The following is an 18,408-nucleotide window of genomic DNA, read 5'->3' on the forward strand; positions in this document are numbered from 1 at the left end:
CAATTATAGATGACAGGTAGAAAGGTATTGCTCTCCTTGTTAAAGAGAAAAAATCCCGTTTTGGTTGACGACATTGGCGATTGAGCTTCTAATTTGTAAAGTGGATATGTATAAATCCCTTATTACTTATTTTAATTAGCTCATATGTTGAATAAGAATTTACCAAAGAAAGTTATAAGGAGAAAGAACACATTAAAAACAATTTAAATACATGGTCCATCATGGCCACAGCCAAACAAGCTGAGAGACTCCCCTCACGATCACAATACCCATAATAGGGTATGGGCCACACTTCATAAAATAAGAATAACAATTGCTATTGGAATACGCCACTTGTATAGTGCTAAAAAAATAAAATAACACACATAAGACAATGTGCAATAAAGGGCTTGAATAAAAATCTACATATGTATAGTATTAATCTCTAGAGGACCCGTGGTGCCCTGGTACTTTGCGCAAAGCAACATACGTGTACGTCATGGTGTTCCAGGATCACAGCGTTTCCCGACACTGTGATAAGAACAATACGGCTTCTGTTATCAGCAGCCGGGACATCGTGGATAGTGGTGGACATCAGCAATCTTCTTTCCTTCTCCATGCTGCTCTTCCAGGATCCATCTGTATGGTCTGCTTTCTGTCCATTGTGTGAACACTGCATTGGCTGGTATTAAAAAAGGATGCATATAACAGAGCAGTCAGTTTGTCTCTATCCTTATCACTCCACAGTTCAAATAACTTGTATTACATGGGGTTTTCCAGCAGGAGAGGATTTTATTTTTTCCTTTTTTTCTTTTGTTTTTTTTTACTTTGCCGACTTAAAGGGTTTGTCCGGTGTTTTTTATTTTATTATTTTTTTTATTTTTTATAGTTATATGGTGCAAATCATTATATTATATTTAGCTTACCAGTTCTGTGCCTGGTTTCTTTTCCTTGTCTGGTGGGTGTTCTTTTGTAGTTATTTTAAAATCTTCCCGGAAGATTTGTTACTGGCTTCCTGTGACTGGCGCTCACATTTCATTTAGTGTTGTCGGCCATGTTGTGAGTACCACATCAGCTGTGACGTTTTCTGCTGCACCTCCGCCCAGCTGCCGCTCTGCCCTGCCCCTCGTGAATATGGTAATTACATTCGCACATTTAATTTATTTATTTATTTGTTACTGATTCATCGGTTGTGGAAGTCATTGGCTAATGATCAGCCAATAGCTGTTCAGAAGGGACTCCGCAGCACCTATCTTCTTACTTGTTGTGCGCATGTCTGTTCCTTGTTGTGCAGTGTCCTTAGCAACTGACTTACTTCTGAGCAGACTCCTGCAGTGCTGAGGGACTACTACTATTCCCATCATGGAGCAGGCTGGTTTCCATGATGGGAGTAATAGTTCCCCGGCTGCTGAAGTCTGCCGTCGGCTGGGGAGGCTAGTAGTGGCTAGTAGTGTTTGTACTACTACCCCCATGATGGAACATAGTCTGTTCCATTTTGGGGGTAGTAGTACAGAGGCTGAATGATTGATCGCACCAGGTCTCACTTCTGACACCCAATGCGATCAGAAGTTATAAAGCAGGGGAGCGAGCGGCATGCTGTGCTACTCTGCAAAGTATATACTGTTTATACATCATTTTTAAGTCCCCCGTGGGGAGCCCTGAATGGCCAGCACCGAGGAGCCCTTCAGGGCCCCCGGCAGGGTTTTTAAATGACTACTGTGTAGTATAACCCTAAATGTATGCCCCGTGCATATTTTTAATAATTTATTGGCCCCAGTATGCATAAGTTTATTCACCCCCCATGTCCATATCCCCCCCAATGTCAATATCCCCCTGTGTCCATATCCACCCCAGTGGTCTTATTCCCCGGCTGCCTGCTGCTCTTAATCTTCTAGGAGCAGTGGCTTCATTCATTCTCCACCGCAGCCTGACATGTCCCCGGTGCTGCACTGCTCTGCTTCTAGAAGATCATGAGCACCAGGCACCTGGGAAATAAGACCACTGGGGTGGATATGGACACAGGGGGGATATGGACATGGAAGGATATGGACATGGGGGGGGGGGGAATAAACTTATGCATAAAAAAAATATGCACGGGGGCATACATTTAGGGTTAACACAGTAGTAATTTAAAAACCCTGCCGGGGGCCCTGAAGCGCTCCTCGGTGCCGGACATTGAGGGCTCCCCACGGGGGATTTAAGAATGATGTTTTAACAGCATACACATAGCAGAGTAGCGCAGCATGCCGCTCGCTCCCCTGCTTTATAACTGCTGATCGCTTCAGGTGTCAGAAGTGAGACCCGGTGTGATCAAACATTCAGCCCCTGTACTACTACCCTCAACATGGAACAGACGATGTTACATGATGGAGGTAGTAGTAAAAACACTCCAGCAGCCGGGGAACTGTTACTCCCATCATGGAAACCAGTCTGTTCCATGATGGGAATAGTAGTAGTCCCTCAGCACTGCAGGAGTCTGCTCAGAAGTAAGTCAGCTACTAAGGATGCTGCACAACAAGGAACAGACATGCGCACAACAAGTAAGAAGATAGGTGCTGCGGAGTACATTCTGAACAGCTATTGGCTGATCACTAGCCTATGACTGCCACAACCGATGAATCAGTAAAAAAAAAAAAAATTGGTAAATGTGATTACCATATTCATGAGGAGGTGCAGCAGAAAACGTCACAGCTGAGTAAGTGACGTGGCACTCACACCATGGCCGACAACACTGAGTGAAATGTCAGTGCCAATCACAGGAAGCCAGTAACAAACATTATCTTCCGGGAAGATTTTAAAATAACTACAAAAGAACACCAGACAAGGAAAATAAACCAGGCACAGAACTGGTAAGCTAAATATAATGATTAGCACCATATAACTATAAAAAAGAACCACCGGCCAAACCCTTTAACAGTACAGTATAAAAAAAAAAAGTAAACCTTTTACTTATTTACAGCGCTTCACAGCATTACCTCTGGATGCCCGCTCTGGTCTGCGACTGAGATTCTTTTCATGTCATAAATCATGATGCTTGGGCCCAGAGTGACGTCGGAGTGTCATACTGCCCATCAGCCAGTTACTGGCGGCAGCGATGCTCCTCCTCGGCCAGTGATTGGCTAAGCGGCAGTGTGACACTATGGGCCCTGACATCACTCAGTCCAAACGGTACAATTTCTGATAGCAAGGGGATCACAGCCTGTGACCGTAGCGGGACACCCGTGGCACTGCGGGATCGCTGGTGGTAAGTAAAGGTTACTTCTATTATATGTTGTTAAATCTGCAAAGTTCTACCCTCACCCCCTTCTGCTCGAAAACTTCTTTTAATCTAGTTTTGACTCCCAACAAGAAGCAATCAATAGATCGCTGGAAATAGTCCTCTGTGGGGACTAAATGTAAAAAAAAAAAGTTATTAACTTAAAAATAGTCCCTCCCCCAATAAAAAAGAAATCACCTTTTTTTTTCTCATTTTACTAATTTAAAAAAACAAAACAAACGGTAAACAGCTTAAAATGTAAAAGAAAATTCAATTAAAGTAAAAGTCCAATTTGATCAGATCACATCCCTGAAAAGTGTGAAAAAGAAGTGACCAAAAAGTTACATATATGCAAAAGTGTTACCGGCAAAAAATCTTTTAGCAAAAAATGAGCAAAGTATACACACATTTTGTAGGCTAAAATGTTTAGCCTAAAGTCTGTCTGCGTATTATACGCCAATAAACTGTTTCTGGCCCCGCAGAAGCCGCTGCAGTTCAGTAATTTTAAAGAGGGCGCTTTAAATAATTGAACTGCAGTGGCTTCTGTGGGGCCAGAATCCTGCTGCCACTACCCAATTCACTCCCCGTCCCCGGTTTTATAGTTACATTTCCTGGGGACCGCGCTCCTTCAGGCCCCGGCGTTGTCCTGCGCTGTCACTGTGCGCTGCGCAATGACGAGTGACGTCCTCAACGCGATGTCACTCGTCGGAGCATGGCGCACATTGACCGCTCAGGACGCCGCTGGAGCCTGAAGGAGCACGGTCTCCAGGACATGTAACTATAAAACCGGAGATGGAGAGGGTATTGGGCAGTGGACGAGGCGGGACTCTGGCCCCGCAGAAGCCGCTGCAGTTCAATGATTTAAAACTCCCGAATCATTGAACTGCAGCAGCTTCTGCGGGCCAGAAACAGTTTATCGAGGTATACCCGCACACACACGCACCCTCATTTTAACAAGCACCCTCATTTTTTTACCCAAATTTCCTTGGAAAAATTAGGGTGCGTGTTTTTCAAAAGCAGTACAATAATTGTAAAGCATTGTAAGCAGTGTAACATGCAAAGATCTACCCTGACGATCTGTACTGTAATATATGCATCAGCTACTTTTGCATTATTGTATTAATGCAAATCCATACAAATACTATGTACATGCATATAAACATGTACAGTAAAGCTTAAACAGTCAGAATGTGCATGTTAATACATGCTCACCAATGTATTGGGTAAGTACAGTGGTCCCTCAACATACGATGGTAATTCGTTCCAAACGAGCCATCGTTTGTCAAATCCATCGTATGTTGAGGGATTCGTGCAATGTAAAGTATAGGAAGCTGTACTCACCTGTCCCCGCCGCTCAAGATGGTGTCCCCGGGCCTCCGCTGGGCTCTCCGCTGTCTTCACCGGTCCTCCGCTGTCTTCTCTGGTCCTCTGCTTTCTTCCGCAAGGCCTTACTGGGCCTGCGTAGCGACGTCATTACGCCGCTGCGTACCCCATTCCTATTGGATGACGTGCGCAGCAGCGTATTGACCTCATCGGAGAGGGCCGAGAAGACACCGGAAGACCAGCGCTGGACCCGGAGCATAGTGGAGGGGTAAGTAATACTTACCGCACCACACGGGGAACATTAAGCTGCTATCCGGCAGCAGCTTAAGCATTTGGCGCTGCCGGATAGCTCTTAATGCGATGGCCCCGACATAAAAAAAGCATCGTATGTCGATTCGACATGCGATGGCCTCTGAGATTTGATCGGGGCCATCGTAGGTCGGTGTGTGTGTGTGTGATATATATAGCTGGGAACTGTTGTGAAGCTGGGATCTGTTGTGAATGGCCTTATTACATTTTGTGTCACCTTTCACTGTAATCCTGTGATTGATAAGGAGTCCTACTATTTAACCATGCACTTTAATGCTCCTTTGACACTATTAGCATTCATTTGTTATTAAACGTCAGTTTTCTGTGTAAAAATGGATGTATAATAACGGATGAAATAACGGGTGCTAATGACTGAATAAATATTCAACCGTTAAGACCCGTTATAACATCCCTCATGTATGGCCATAACACCTGCCTACAGACTCCCACAGCTGGGACTACTACTACTCCCATCATGGAACAGACTTCTTTCCATGATGGGAGTAGTAATTCCCTGGCTGCTGGAGTCTGTAGACATCTGGGGAAGCTACATTAGTGTTTGTGCTACTACCCCCATCATGGAACAGTCTGTTCCATGATGGGGGTTGTAGTACAGGGGCTGAGGGATTGATCGCACCGGGTCTCACTTCTGAGACCCCATGCGATCAGAAGTTATTAAGCAGGGGAGCAGGTGGCATGGTCCGCAACCCTGCAATGTATCGTGTAACTTTCATTTTGAAATCCCCCGCGGGGAGGCCTGAATGGCCGGTACTGAGGAGCCAATCAAGGCTCCTGCCGGGGGATTTAAAAATGAACATTGTGAGTAGCAGGGGGGCATATCTATAATAAAAGCGCTGTAGGGGCAAGATATATAGTGCTGCAGGGGGGACAGACATATAGCCTACATATCTAGCCCCCCCCCCAGAGCATTTATAATATGCCCCCTGCAGCACATTAATAAAGATATGACCCCCGCCGGCGCATTTATACATATATATACCCCGCGGGTGCATTAATAAATATTTACCCCCTGCAGCGCATATATAATGTATCCCCCGCAGCGCATGTATAATGGACCCTCCGCAGCGCATTTATAATATACCCACCGCAGCACATCTATATACATATGCCACCGCAGCGCTATATGTGGAAAGCATTCTAGCAGCAGCATCAGCCGCCCGATGCTGCTGATAGAAATACTTTTGATACTTAGCGCTGCGGCGGCATATGTATATAGATGCGCTGTGAGGCCCCCCCAGCGCATCTATATACATATACCCCTGCAGCGCTATGAATGAAAAGTATATCTATTTCGCATAGTGCCAGCAGATGGCTGATTCCTCAAAACCTGACTAAACTGTATCAAAATGTGTGTACAAATTTTAACCCGTCTGCGGTATAAAAAATGATGTCCGGTTGCATCCGTTTAAAAATAAAAATAAAAAAGTATGTTTTTTACTTTCCAAAAAAGTACACAACCAGATGCATCTTTTGGCATATGGTTTTCAATGGAGAGCCAAAACATACTGTTTCCAATACGGTTCCATGCGGTTTTCAAATTGAAAATGTAAACGGGAACTGTATTGCAAAAATGTGGTGCATTTACAGTAAAGAAAAAGGAACCCCCCCCCATGCATCTGGGAAATACACGGAAATACTCGAGTACAGCCCTTCAGCTCTCTAATAGAGATGCATAGAGGGCACGTGCCAACTCCATGCACAAGGAGAGGAGTCACAGTCCCAGCAGATAAAAGGAACATAAATGTTTTACTGTGTACAACTAAAGAAAACATACAAAAAGCTGTCAGTCAATTGCTTATTTTTATTCTGGTTTTTCTGTCAGATCTTAGTATGCAGCGAGTGTGATTTCTTATACAGCTAAAGAAAAAATTGAGCTGACCTTAAGATAACTCAGGTGTGGTATTTCATGTTCATATATATAATTTCATTTTCATGTTTCTCATTTAATTTGATAGCCATCTAGAAATCTCTGTAGATAGAAGTGAATAGAATAAGTACAATAATATCACTAACTGTACAACACAAACAGAGATGGTTGTGGGAAATGCAGGTTATTTTCTTTGTGAAGGTCATCTGAATGAGGAGCAGAATCAATTTATCAATGAAGATTGTATTATTTTCTTGGTAGAAGTATTTGTTTTTATGGAATAGAAGATAATGGTGACAATAACATAAATTATGATAATATGCCAAGACATCTTTAAACCGCTATGGGATTGAAAGATCTCTTTAATAAGGCATGGCATCCAGGTGGTACTATTTCAACCTAGAAATTTAAGGACTAAGACCATTTTATTTATTTATTTTATTTATTTATTTATATAGCGCCTACAGATTCCGCAGCGCTTGACCTTAAAGGGGTACTCCGGCGCTTAGACATCTTATCCCCTATCCAAAGGATAGGGGATAAGATGCCTGATTGCGGGGGTCACGCCGCACGGGGCCGGAGCATTGTGACGTCATGGCTCCGCCCCGTGTGATGTCACGCTCCGCCCCCTCAATGCAAGCCTATGGGAGGGGGCGTGACAGCTGTCACGCCCCCTCCCATAGGCTTGCATTGAGGGGCGGAGCATGACATCACACGGGGGCGGAGGCGTGACGTCACACGCCGGCGGCCCTGTGGTCGCAGGTTATCTGACCCCGAGCGAACATGCTCGGGGGACTGATTATAAACGGGATGCGGCATGCAAGATCATGGGGGTCCCCAGCGGTGGGACCCCGCGATCAGGCATCTTATCCCTTATCCTTTCGATAGGGGATAAGATGTCTAAGCGCCGGAGTACCCCTTTAAGGACCAGGCCAATTTTATTTTTGCATTTTCGTTTTTTTCTCCTCGTCTTCTAAAAAATCATAACTCTTTTATATTTTCATCCACAGACCAGTATGAGGGATTGTTTTTTGCGCTACCAGTTGTCCTGCGTAATGACATCACTCATTTTACCGTAAAATGTATAGCGCAACCAAAGAAATACTATTTGTGTGGGGAAATTAAAAAGAAAACCACAATTTAGCAAATTTTGGAAAGTTTCGTTTTCATGTGTTTTTTATTCTGTGGGTCAATACAATTAAAATGATACCCATGATTAGATACTTTTCTATTATTGTTGCGCTTTAAAAAAATCTCAAACTTTTTAACCAAATTAGTACGTTTAAAAACCTTCTATTTGACGACCTATAACTTTTCAATTATTCCGTATAAGCGGCAGTATGAGGGCTCATTTTTTGTGCCATAATCTGTACTTTTTATTTGTACATTTGTGTACATAAAACTTTTACATTTTTTTATACGTTTTTTTTTTTTTAAATAAAATGTGACAAAAAAGCAGCAATTTTGCGTTTTATTATTATTATTTTTTTTTTTACGTTCCCGCCGTTCACCGTATGGGATCAATAACATTATATTTTAATAGTTCGGACATTTACGTACGTGGCAATTCCAAATATGTGTATTAATAATTTTTTTACACACTTTATTGGGGGGGGGGGTAAAATAAGGAAAAAATTGACATTTAAAATTTTTATTGGGGAGGGGATTTTTCAAAAAAAATATTCACTTTTTTTTTTTTTTTTTTACACTTTAATAGTCCCCATAGGAGACTAGCACTGATCAGTGTTATCGGTCATCTTGTGCTCTGTTCTGCTCGATCTCAGACCAGTGCAGAAGACCCGCGGAAAGCGGTGGAGACCTCTGTGCGGCATTCTGGATGATCGGATCGCCGTGGCAGCGTTGCGGGTGATCTGATCATCCATATTTCCGACCGCATTGCCGCAGATGCTGTGGTCTGTATTAATCACGGCATCTGAGGGGTTAATGGCAGACGGGGGCTGATGCCGGTCTTTACCGGCGGGTCCCTGGCTGCGATCAGCAGCCGGGATCAGACGTGCATGATCCGAGCATCGCTCCGATGCTCGCGGTCATGTACAGGACGTAAATATACGTCGTGGTGCGCTAAGTACCGCAGCACCAGGACTTAAATTTACGTCCATGGTCGTTAAGGGGTTAAAGACTTGGCATTATCTATATGCAGCCCCAAAATATTGTCATTTTATTTGCTGAAATTTGGCAAAATAGACAACTTTGGAAAAAGTGACTGTGAAATGTGCTTCATTCTTGACTACCGTATATACTCGAGTATAAGCCGACCAGAGTATAAGCCGAGATCCCTAATTTCAACCCAAAATCCCAGGAAAAGTTATTGACTCGAGTATAAGCCTAGGGTGGGAAATACATCATCCCCCCCCCTGTCATCATCCAGACCCCCGTCATTAACATCCTCATCATCATCACCGCCTGTCATCATCCAGACCCTCATCATCATCACCTGTCATCATCCCACACATCCCCCCTTCATCATCCCCTTGTCATCATCCCCACCCCCCTTCATCATCCCCTTGTCATCATCCCCACCCCCCTTCATCATCCCACACCCCCCCCTTCATCATCCTCTTGTCATCATCCCACACACCCCCTTCATCATCCTCTTCTCATCATCCGCCCTCAGTGGTCTTCAACCTGCGGACCTCCAGAGGTTTCAAAACTACAACTCCCAGCAAGCCCGGGCAGCCATCGGCTGGCCGGGCTTGCTGGGAGTTGTAGTTTTGAAACCTCCGGAGGTCCGCAGGTTGAAGACCACTGCGGCCTTCGACATCATCCAGCCCCCTCTCACCCCCCTTTAGTTCTGTACAGTACTAACCTCCGCTCGGCGCTGGTCCGGTGCTGCAGGGCTGTCCGGAGAGGAGGTGGTCCGGTGGGATAGTGGTTCCGGGCTGCTATCTTCACCGGGGGCGCCTCTTCTCCGCGCTTCCGGCCCGGAATAGAGGCGTTGCCTTGACAATGACGCAGAAGTACGTTGGCAATGAACGTACCTCTGCGTCGTTGTCAAGGCAACGTGACTATTCTGGGGCCGGGCCCGAAGCGCTTAGAAGAGGCCTCCCCGGTGAAGATAGCAGCCCGGAACCACTATCCCACCGGACCACCTCCTCTCCGGACAGTCCTGCAGCACCGGACCAGTGCCGAGCGGAGGTGAGTACTGTACAGAACTAAAGGGGGGTGAGAGGGGGCTGGATGATGTCGAAGGCCGCAGTGGTCTTCAACCTGCGGACCTCCGGAGGTTTCAAAACTACAACTCCCAGCAAGCCCGGACAGCCGATGGCTGCCCGGGCTTGCTGGGAGTTGTAGTTTTGAAACCTCTGGAGGTCCGCAGGTTGAAGACCACTGCGGGTGGGGGAGTTCACTCGAGTATAAGCCGAGGAGGGTTTTTTCAGCACGAAAAATCGTGCTGAAAAACTCGGCTTATACTCGAGTATATACGGTAAGCAGTGGACAAGATATATTAACTGTGTCTTTTTTAAAAAGGCGCAAAAATACTGTGCAAATGTAAAAAAAAAAAAAAAAACACCTCTGCCTTTAACATGACACCCTACAGCAAGTTCTGAGGTGTTCTTTAATCTGTGCAAAATGTATCAAAGTCTGTGCGCCGTTTTGATAAATTTGGGGCACATAAGCCAAAAACTCAGCAAAAAAGAAAAGGCAGTGAAGTGGTTGCACACAGACACACATTGATAAATCTCCCACTTTGGCCCCAATCATAGCATTTAACCATTTAAATGACAGACATCGAAGTGATCATCAATGTCCGTCATTACCAGCAGATGTCCGCTGCTGAAAGCAACGTGCATCTGTCGGTTATCCCGTGGACCTGTGTTGAGGTATTTTGAGGGGACACAACATTAAACACTGTTATACAGTCTATCTACTCCCTACTTAACATTGTAGCTGAGTGTCATTTCTTCAGTGTTGTTACATAAAAAGATATAATAAAATATTAACAAAAATGTGAGGGGTATACTCACTTATGTGGGGTACTGTACAGGGGTGTGGAAATGAAATAAAAAAAACTACTCGTCCACGGGACTAAAATGGAGCAAAATCTACATGTCCCTCATGATGATCCACTTGTCCAGACCAATTTTCGCTTTTACACTCTCATATATTATCGGCGAAGTGAAATTGAAATAGTAAAAGATAATTTTGCTAATTTGGTGGTTTTTCTTTTCTACACAATTTACTTTGTGGTTGAGCTATAATGTTGTTTTGATACTTTAGGTCGCGTAATTACAGCAATACCAGATTTGTATAGTTTCCATCATGTTTTACTAATTTAAAAAGAAATGCTGAACTTTTTCGAATTTATTTTAATTGCCTTTTTTTGACCCCTGTAGCTCTTTTTCTTTTTTTTTTTTTTTTTTTGCATACCAGGCTGTATGACGGCTAATTTTTTGCACCATAATCATTTTTTTTGTATTGGTACCATTTTGGTATTGATTTGACTTTTTAATTGCTTTTAAACTTTTTTTTTTCTGGGATATTATAAAAATTGCAATTCTGTGGTTTGGTATATTTTTTTACATTTACATCATTTACCGTATGGGATACATAATGTTATATTTTAATAGTTTGTACAATTATGCACGCAGCTATACTTAATATGTTTATTTTTATTATGTTTTACATTTTTTTATATAGGAAAGGGGTGGTTTGAACTTTTATCATGGAAGGAGTTAATGTGTGTCTTTTAAACTTTTATTAAAACTTCTTAAATTTTTTTTAAACATTATTACACTTTTAGGAGGAATCATTAGATTCCTCATACAGATCAATAAAGTTCTAGTAAACTTCATTGATCTGTGTGCTCTGTGGTCCATTGATAGAGCCTAGTCCAGCCAGGCTCTATCAATGACAGAGCCACAGACACCAGGGAAGCAGAGGTAAGCCCTCTGGCTTCCTCTATAGTGGATCGGTATGCCATCCACCCCACTAGTCCACCAGGGGGCATTCACATGTCTCTTTAGACGCCGCTGTCAGCTTTGATCTAAAGTATTAATAGTCAGCTGCGGCGATTGCCCCATGCTGGCTATTAGCTGCGGCCCCCAGCTGCTGAAAACAGCCGGGGGCTGCAGAGTATGGAGCGGGTATGAGTCCAGAGCCCGCTCCATACAGACTGCTGAGGGCCACGGCCCTTGTCAGGTACGGCCCTGCTTGCCCGAAGCAGGGCTCAGGGCCGGAAAAATTCACCTCTCCGGAGCCCGAAAAAACATGTCCCGGGCATCAGGTGATAGGAATTCCACATCCCTGCTTTATATTTAGTGTTAAAAAACATACCCAGATACCGTTAGCCATAATAGTTGCACATTGATACCATTAGTGGTGTAAGTTGTGCACTACTTGTTTAGCTGGACCTACTGGGTACCCTAGCATGCAACAAGGCTGCACACCGCCCCCTGGTCTTTTCTTTTACCCAGCTCTGCTTGTCTTTTTTTCCCTGTCCCAGAGACTGTTAAAAAACCCTAAGGAATCTGTGGATCTGTTTTAGGACTTCAAATGCTTTTGTACCTAGTATGTATGTATGAAGCTAGCTAACAGGAGTGGGACCACACATGGCTATTTATGCATTGCATGAGATGTCACACGGATATACGGCATCTCATAACAGAATAAAAATAAAATCACACTCGTCACATGACCCAGAGACTACCTGGGAAGCCAAAACACTTGGAGATGCATCTACCCAATTGTCTAGCCATCACAATTTAACCCTTGACAAAGTCACTAGGATCATTAAAGGGAATCTGTAAACAGTAAACCTGTTGGTACCGGCAGGTAGTGCTGGTGACACTGATTATAACCATACTTGCATATCCACTGATTTTGGTCCCTTTTGTCTGTTATCTTCCTCATTATTATTGCACGGCAGGAGCATCACCAAGTGAAGCTGCATCGGTGACATCAGTGGGCTGCCGGAGCTCCACCCTTACACCAAGCCTGCCTTGTTAATGAGGAAGATAACTGAGGAACGGGACCACAGATTGGGGATAGCTAAGTATGGTTATCATCAGTGTCACCTGTACTACCAACCTGTACCAACAGGTTATTTTGGGTGACACTGATGACAAGTTCCCTTTTAAGCTTGTCTATTTCCCTGCTCCCAGCATATCAGCTTTAAGAGCTAACTATTCACTTGCTGCCTGATATATCCTACCTGTTGACAGGTGCCATTGTTCCAAGAATGTCAGTGTTATAAACTTTACCTGTCACCTTTTAATGTTATGGCTGTTTGGTGTATACAGGAAAGGAATGTTTCTGTGTATTCATTAATGATAATATGATTTCAGTAAGACCACTATGGATAGGACTTGTTGTCTCTGTCTTAGTAATTACAGTAAAATCTGATTTTCTAGTAGCAGTTGTCAATAATTTCTGAAACAATACAAGTCTGTCTTTGTCCTTAATGCTGACATATGCATCAAGCAAAAAATATTGCAGGGAATTGACATAATTTTACCACTGTGAAAGAAGCTGAAGTGACAAAGATAATAAATCAATCTCAATATGCTTCTGTCTGTCAGTGTCAGAAATGACACATATTTTAACATTTCAGAGCAAAGCCACAAATTGATGGATATCACAGAATAAAACATTAGCTCAAATAAATTGATTTAGAATTTCTGCAGCATGCATACAAATATCTTTCATCCGACTTGCTGCCATGTATTGAATATGTTGTAAAACAACCTGCCCGTTCTACGTCGAAGGTTTGCAACCACAGAGGCATTAATAGGTACCTTTTTATATAAAAAAAAGAAAAATTATTAAAGAGAAGATGGATCTGACTGAACTGATTGTGTAAAGAAATTTCTATGAAAGAAAAGGGATGGGGAGGGGGCAGAGCTCCTCATAGGGCAATATCATTTTTATAGGATGAGATAAATGAAAGGCTGTAGGCCCAGCTTTGGTGCCCACATTCTGCTCACCTGGTCGGGTTGTGTATTAGACACAACCACAATGACAGCATAAATGTAGGTGGTGCAGCTCCTAGGAATCGGCGATGAGGCAGCTCAGCTGAACAGCATACAGTAAATCCGAAGGTGAGTAGAAAACACCAGATCAGTAGCACAAACCACCAGTCAAAGGCAGGAAAATGGAATCATCCAAAGCTTTATTTGCCACACAACGCGTTTCGAGGCATTAGAGCCTCTTCATCAGATGTACAGGCTGAGTGTATATGACATAGAGGCTGTAATGAAGATGCTGTAACACCTCGAAACACGTTATGTTTGGCAAATAAAGCTTTGGATTATTCCATTTTCCTGCCTTTGACTGGTGGTTTGCGCTACTGATCCAGTGTTTTCTACTCTCCTTTGGATTTACTGAACTTATTGTGTAGCCTAGAAAACAAAATTTGAGAGCACTTTATCCATAAAGGTAACCATGAAGGTATATACTGATTAGCCATAATATTAAAACAGCTTATATAGATTTCCTTGATAAAACAGTTCTGATCCAGTGAGACATGGATTCCACAAGACTTCTATTTTTTTTTTTACTGATCAGTGATACTGGTGATCGGCTTGTATAGTCTGCCGTTGTGGACACCTTTTATACTCATCAGACAGTTGTAAATACAAGCACTATCATTATTGACCACAGCATCTGAAAGGTTAATGGCTGGCATTATCTTGATAAGTTAGTGCAGCGTCAGTGGGTCAAAGATAGTCAGTCAAGCGGTCACCAAGAAAGAGAGGGGTTTGTTTGGTCAAAGAATACAACATAGTATGCACATGGAAAAAACTCCCACATAAGACCACATTCAGGTAATCCTATAATCAAAAGAAGGCATGATGTAGCCATAACATATAGGTATGTGCGTGGCCAAATGATATCCCAAACAATTGAATAGTTGCTTGATGAAGGCAGGGATATTTCACACATATGTAGTAAGACCTTAAAGGTAACCATGTGCAGCTAATAATACCGATGTTGTCCCAATCAGGGAACACCAGGACCAAACACCCCAACTCGTGGGTACAAAGTGGACTAAAGATAGAAGTCCAGAGACCTAGATATATATGCCACCAAGTTACAACAAATAGATATCCAAAGGATGAGGATTACACTGTTGATGTCTAGGTTATAATGTAGGGAAATCCCAGAGGATAAGGGAAAGCCGAGGAGGCCGAAGTACAGTGTGCTATGGTGCTGTCTTGCCCTTCATGGTCGCTGCTGGACCCCGGTGGACGCCGCTATGTTTATTATTTTTAAGAATAAGGACATGGTATGGAAGTGAAATTCAGGAGAGATTTACATGAAATTAGGTCATGTAAATGTCCCATAATAAGCTCAATGCTTAGAGCTTATCAAATATGAAACTAACATACACAATAAATATTATGAGAATGAGGCCTGCATTTCAAATTATAGTAGTAGTGCATAACTGTATAAACTATATTTATTCAGTATAAACTTAAAGGGGTTATCCAGGAAAAAACTTTTTTATATATGAACTGGCTCCTGAAAGTTAAACAGATTTGTAAATTACTTCTATTAAAATATCTTTATCCTTTCAGTACTTATGAGCTGCTGAAGTTGAGTTGTTCTTTTCTGTCTAAGTGCTCTCTGATGACACCTGTCTCGGGAACTCCCCATAGTAAACCTCTTCTACTCTGTGCAGTTCCTGAGACAGACCGAGATGTCAGCAGAGAACAATATTGCCAGACAGAAAAGAACAACTCAACTTCAGCAGCTGATAATTATTGGAAGGATTAAGATTTTGTAATAGAAGTAATTTACAAATCTGTTAAACTTTCTGGAGCCAGTTGATATAAAAAAAAAGTTTTTTCCCAGAATACCCCTTTAATAAAATGATGGATATATCACACAAATAGTCTATCCTTTGTATCAGAAAGGATTGTTTTCTAATAACAAACATGACCTTTAGGTTGAAATAAAAACATGCATGTGAAAAAGGAAAAAGTCAAGAAGACATTTAGATTTTATGATACACATAAAACCAAAAGGGCAGAGGATTTACCCAATTAAAGCGTATCTAGGGGAACCATTTGATCCTAGAAATAAACATCTATTTTAGCATTAAATTGTGTCTATGAAAATAACACAATATGGGTAGAATCTATTATTCCCTGACCCATGCAGAGTGACAAAATTGCTTGCACAAGCTCTGCAATTTTTTTTTTAAACAAAGTGGGCATGTGCTCAATATTATTTGTGCAAACACAGGGCTTGCACGCAGAAATTATGCAATTTTGCCACTCCAGGAGATCCAACTCACTAAACCACCAATGATAGCTGTAGCAAGCATTTAGCTGCTGTCGTCAACTTTGACAACAGCATTAGAGATGAGCGAACTTACAGTAAACTTACAGGGAAAAAAACTTTTTTTTTTTGTATCAACTGGCTCCAGAAAGTTAAACAGATTTGTAAATTACTTCTATTAAAACATCTTAATCCTTTCAATAATTATCAGCTGCTAAAGTTGAGTTGTTGTTTTCTGTCTGGCAACAGTGCTCTCTGCTGACATCTCTGCTTCTCTCGGGAACTGCTTAGAGTAGAAGAGGTTTGCTATTGGGATTTGCTTCTAAACTGGGCGGTTCCCGAGACACGTGTCATCAGAGAGCACTTAGAAAAGAACAACTCAACTTCAGCAACCCCTTTAAATGCTACCTGCTACACATTGGCTATTAGCGGTGGCCTTCAACTACTGAAATCAAATCACCTGTTAGTTCTCCTTATACATGTGTTTTAGTAAATAATTATTTGTCCCACAATATAATAATTCTTGACGATCTTTTCTTAAAACTCTGTGTTGCGCCATTCCTCTGTTATTCCTCTTAGAAATGTAAGACTGCATTATCAATTGGCTGACAGTGTGTGACTGTAGGGACACTTTGACAGTAGAAATGGTGGCATCCAATGTCAGTTTATTCATACATTTCCTGGGGAAAATAGAATAGGAATTTCACAATGCAGAAATGTAAGAACATTTTCCAAAATTGTTATTTTATAGGTGCTCCATCTAATAAAATTACCTAGAAGCCATTGACTTATAAATTGAAAAAAATGAGGTACTTTTTCTATAAAGTTAAATATAAAATTAATGTTCACACGCACAGGATCTGCTGCATATTTTTGTTAAATAATTTGTGCTGCTGATGTTTCTACCCATTAACTTCAATGGGTAGCAAAATCAGCTACAGAAAATATGTAGCAGATCCTGTATGTGTGAGCATACCCTAAGGGTGTATTCACACATACAGAATCCGGCACATATTTGATGTGCAGGATTTGAAGCTGCAGATTTCAATGTAAACTAATTGACTGAACACAGCCTCAAATCCTGTGCATGAAATATGTGTAGGATACTGTATGTGTGAATACACCCTAAAAAGAACCTATCTGGAATTTAATGGCCCTAAACTGGCACTAAAGCATTATAACATACAAGATACAATTTATAAAGATGCCCCTGTATGGATTCTACATTGCTTCACAATGTTTTTTTTTTTTATAAATCTTTATTTATTCTCATTTAATACATATACAATCAAGAAAACAAATTTTACCATGTCTTATCCCAACCTCTGTCCCTCTCGTTTTATAATTAATAACTTAGGCTGGAGTCTCACCCTTCCTTACTCTCTTCCTTCCCAACCAATTGAAGCAATAACAGGGCTTAAAGGGATACTCCAATGGAAAATATATTTTTTTTTAAATCGACTGGTGCCAGAAAGTTAAACAGATTTGTAAATTACTTCTATTAAAAAATATTAATCTTTCCAGTATCAGCTGCTTTATGATCCACAGGAAGTTCTTATCTTTTTATATTTCTTTTCTGTCTGACCACAGTGCTCTCTGCTGACACCTCTGTCCATATCAGGAACTGTCCAGAGCAGGAGGGGTTTGCTATGGGGATTTGCTTTTACTCTGGACAGTTCCTAAAATGGACAGAGGTGTCAGCAGAGAGCACTGTGGTCAGACAGAAAGGAAATTCAAAAAGAAAAGAACTTCCTGTGGAGCAGATAACAGCTGATAAGTGCTGGAAGGATTAAGATTTTTAAATAGAAGTAATTTACAAATCACACAAAAAGATTACACCAAGATGGGTCAGGGTCAAAACGACAATTAACTACCTTTAACTCGGGGATAAACCCTGAGCCACTGATACCCTTATTGTTCCCACCCCTAAAACATAGCTTTTATTAAACACATATAAAATGTATTAATGGTGAATATAGAACTCTAAAACCACAGTCTCAGCTGGTGTGTCTGTCACTATTCACTTTGTATCACTTTTGTCACGCATAGTGCTCTACTCTATAGTGCATAAACACCAGTGGTCTGCAGTACCACAGTGTCAGTTAACACCACCAAACACTGGTACTGCAGACCACTGGTGTTTATGCACTATAGAGTAGAGCACTATGCGTGACAAAAGTGATACAAAGTGAATAGTGACAGACACACCAGCTGAGACTGTGGTTTTAGAGTTCTATATTCACCATTAATACATTTTATATGTGTTTAATAAAAGCTATGTCTTAGGGGTGGGAATAATAAGGGTATCAATGGCTCAGGGTTTATCCCTGAGTCAAGGGTAGTAAATTTACAAATCTATTTAACTTTTTGGCACCAGTTGATTTTGAATTTTTTTTTTTCCAGTGGAGTA

General features: G+C 41.9%; 1 protein-coding gene across 4 annotated transcripts in view; it reads left to right on the plus strand.

Moving 5' to 3' along the window:
- The window catches only part of PACRG (parkin coregulated), a 634,469-nt gene that overhangs the window by 22,374 nt on the left and 593,687 nt on the right, over nucleotides 1-18,408 (plus strand). The gene's annotated exons all lie outside the window — the stretch shown is intronic.

The sequence above is a fragment of the Hyla sarda genome, chromosome 3 (genome assembly GCF_029499605.1).
Source record: "Hyla sarda isolate aHylSar1 chromosome 3, aHylSar1.hap1, whole genome shotgun sequence".
In the NCBI taxonomy this organism is placed as follows: domain Eukaryota; kingdom Metazoa; phylum Chordata; class Amphibia; order Anura; family Hylidae; genus Hyla; species Hyla sarda.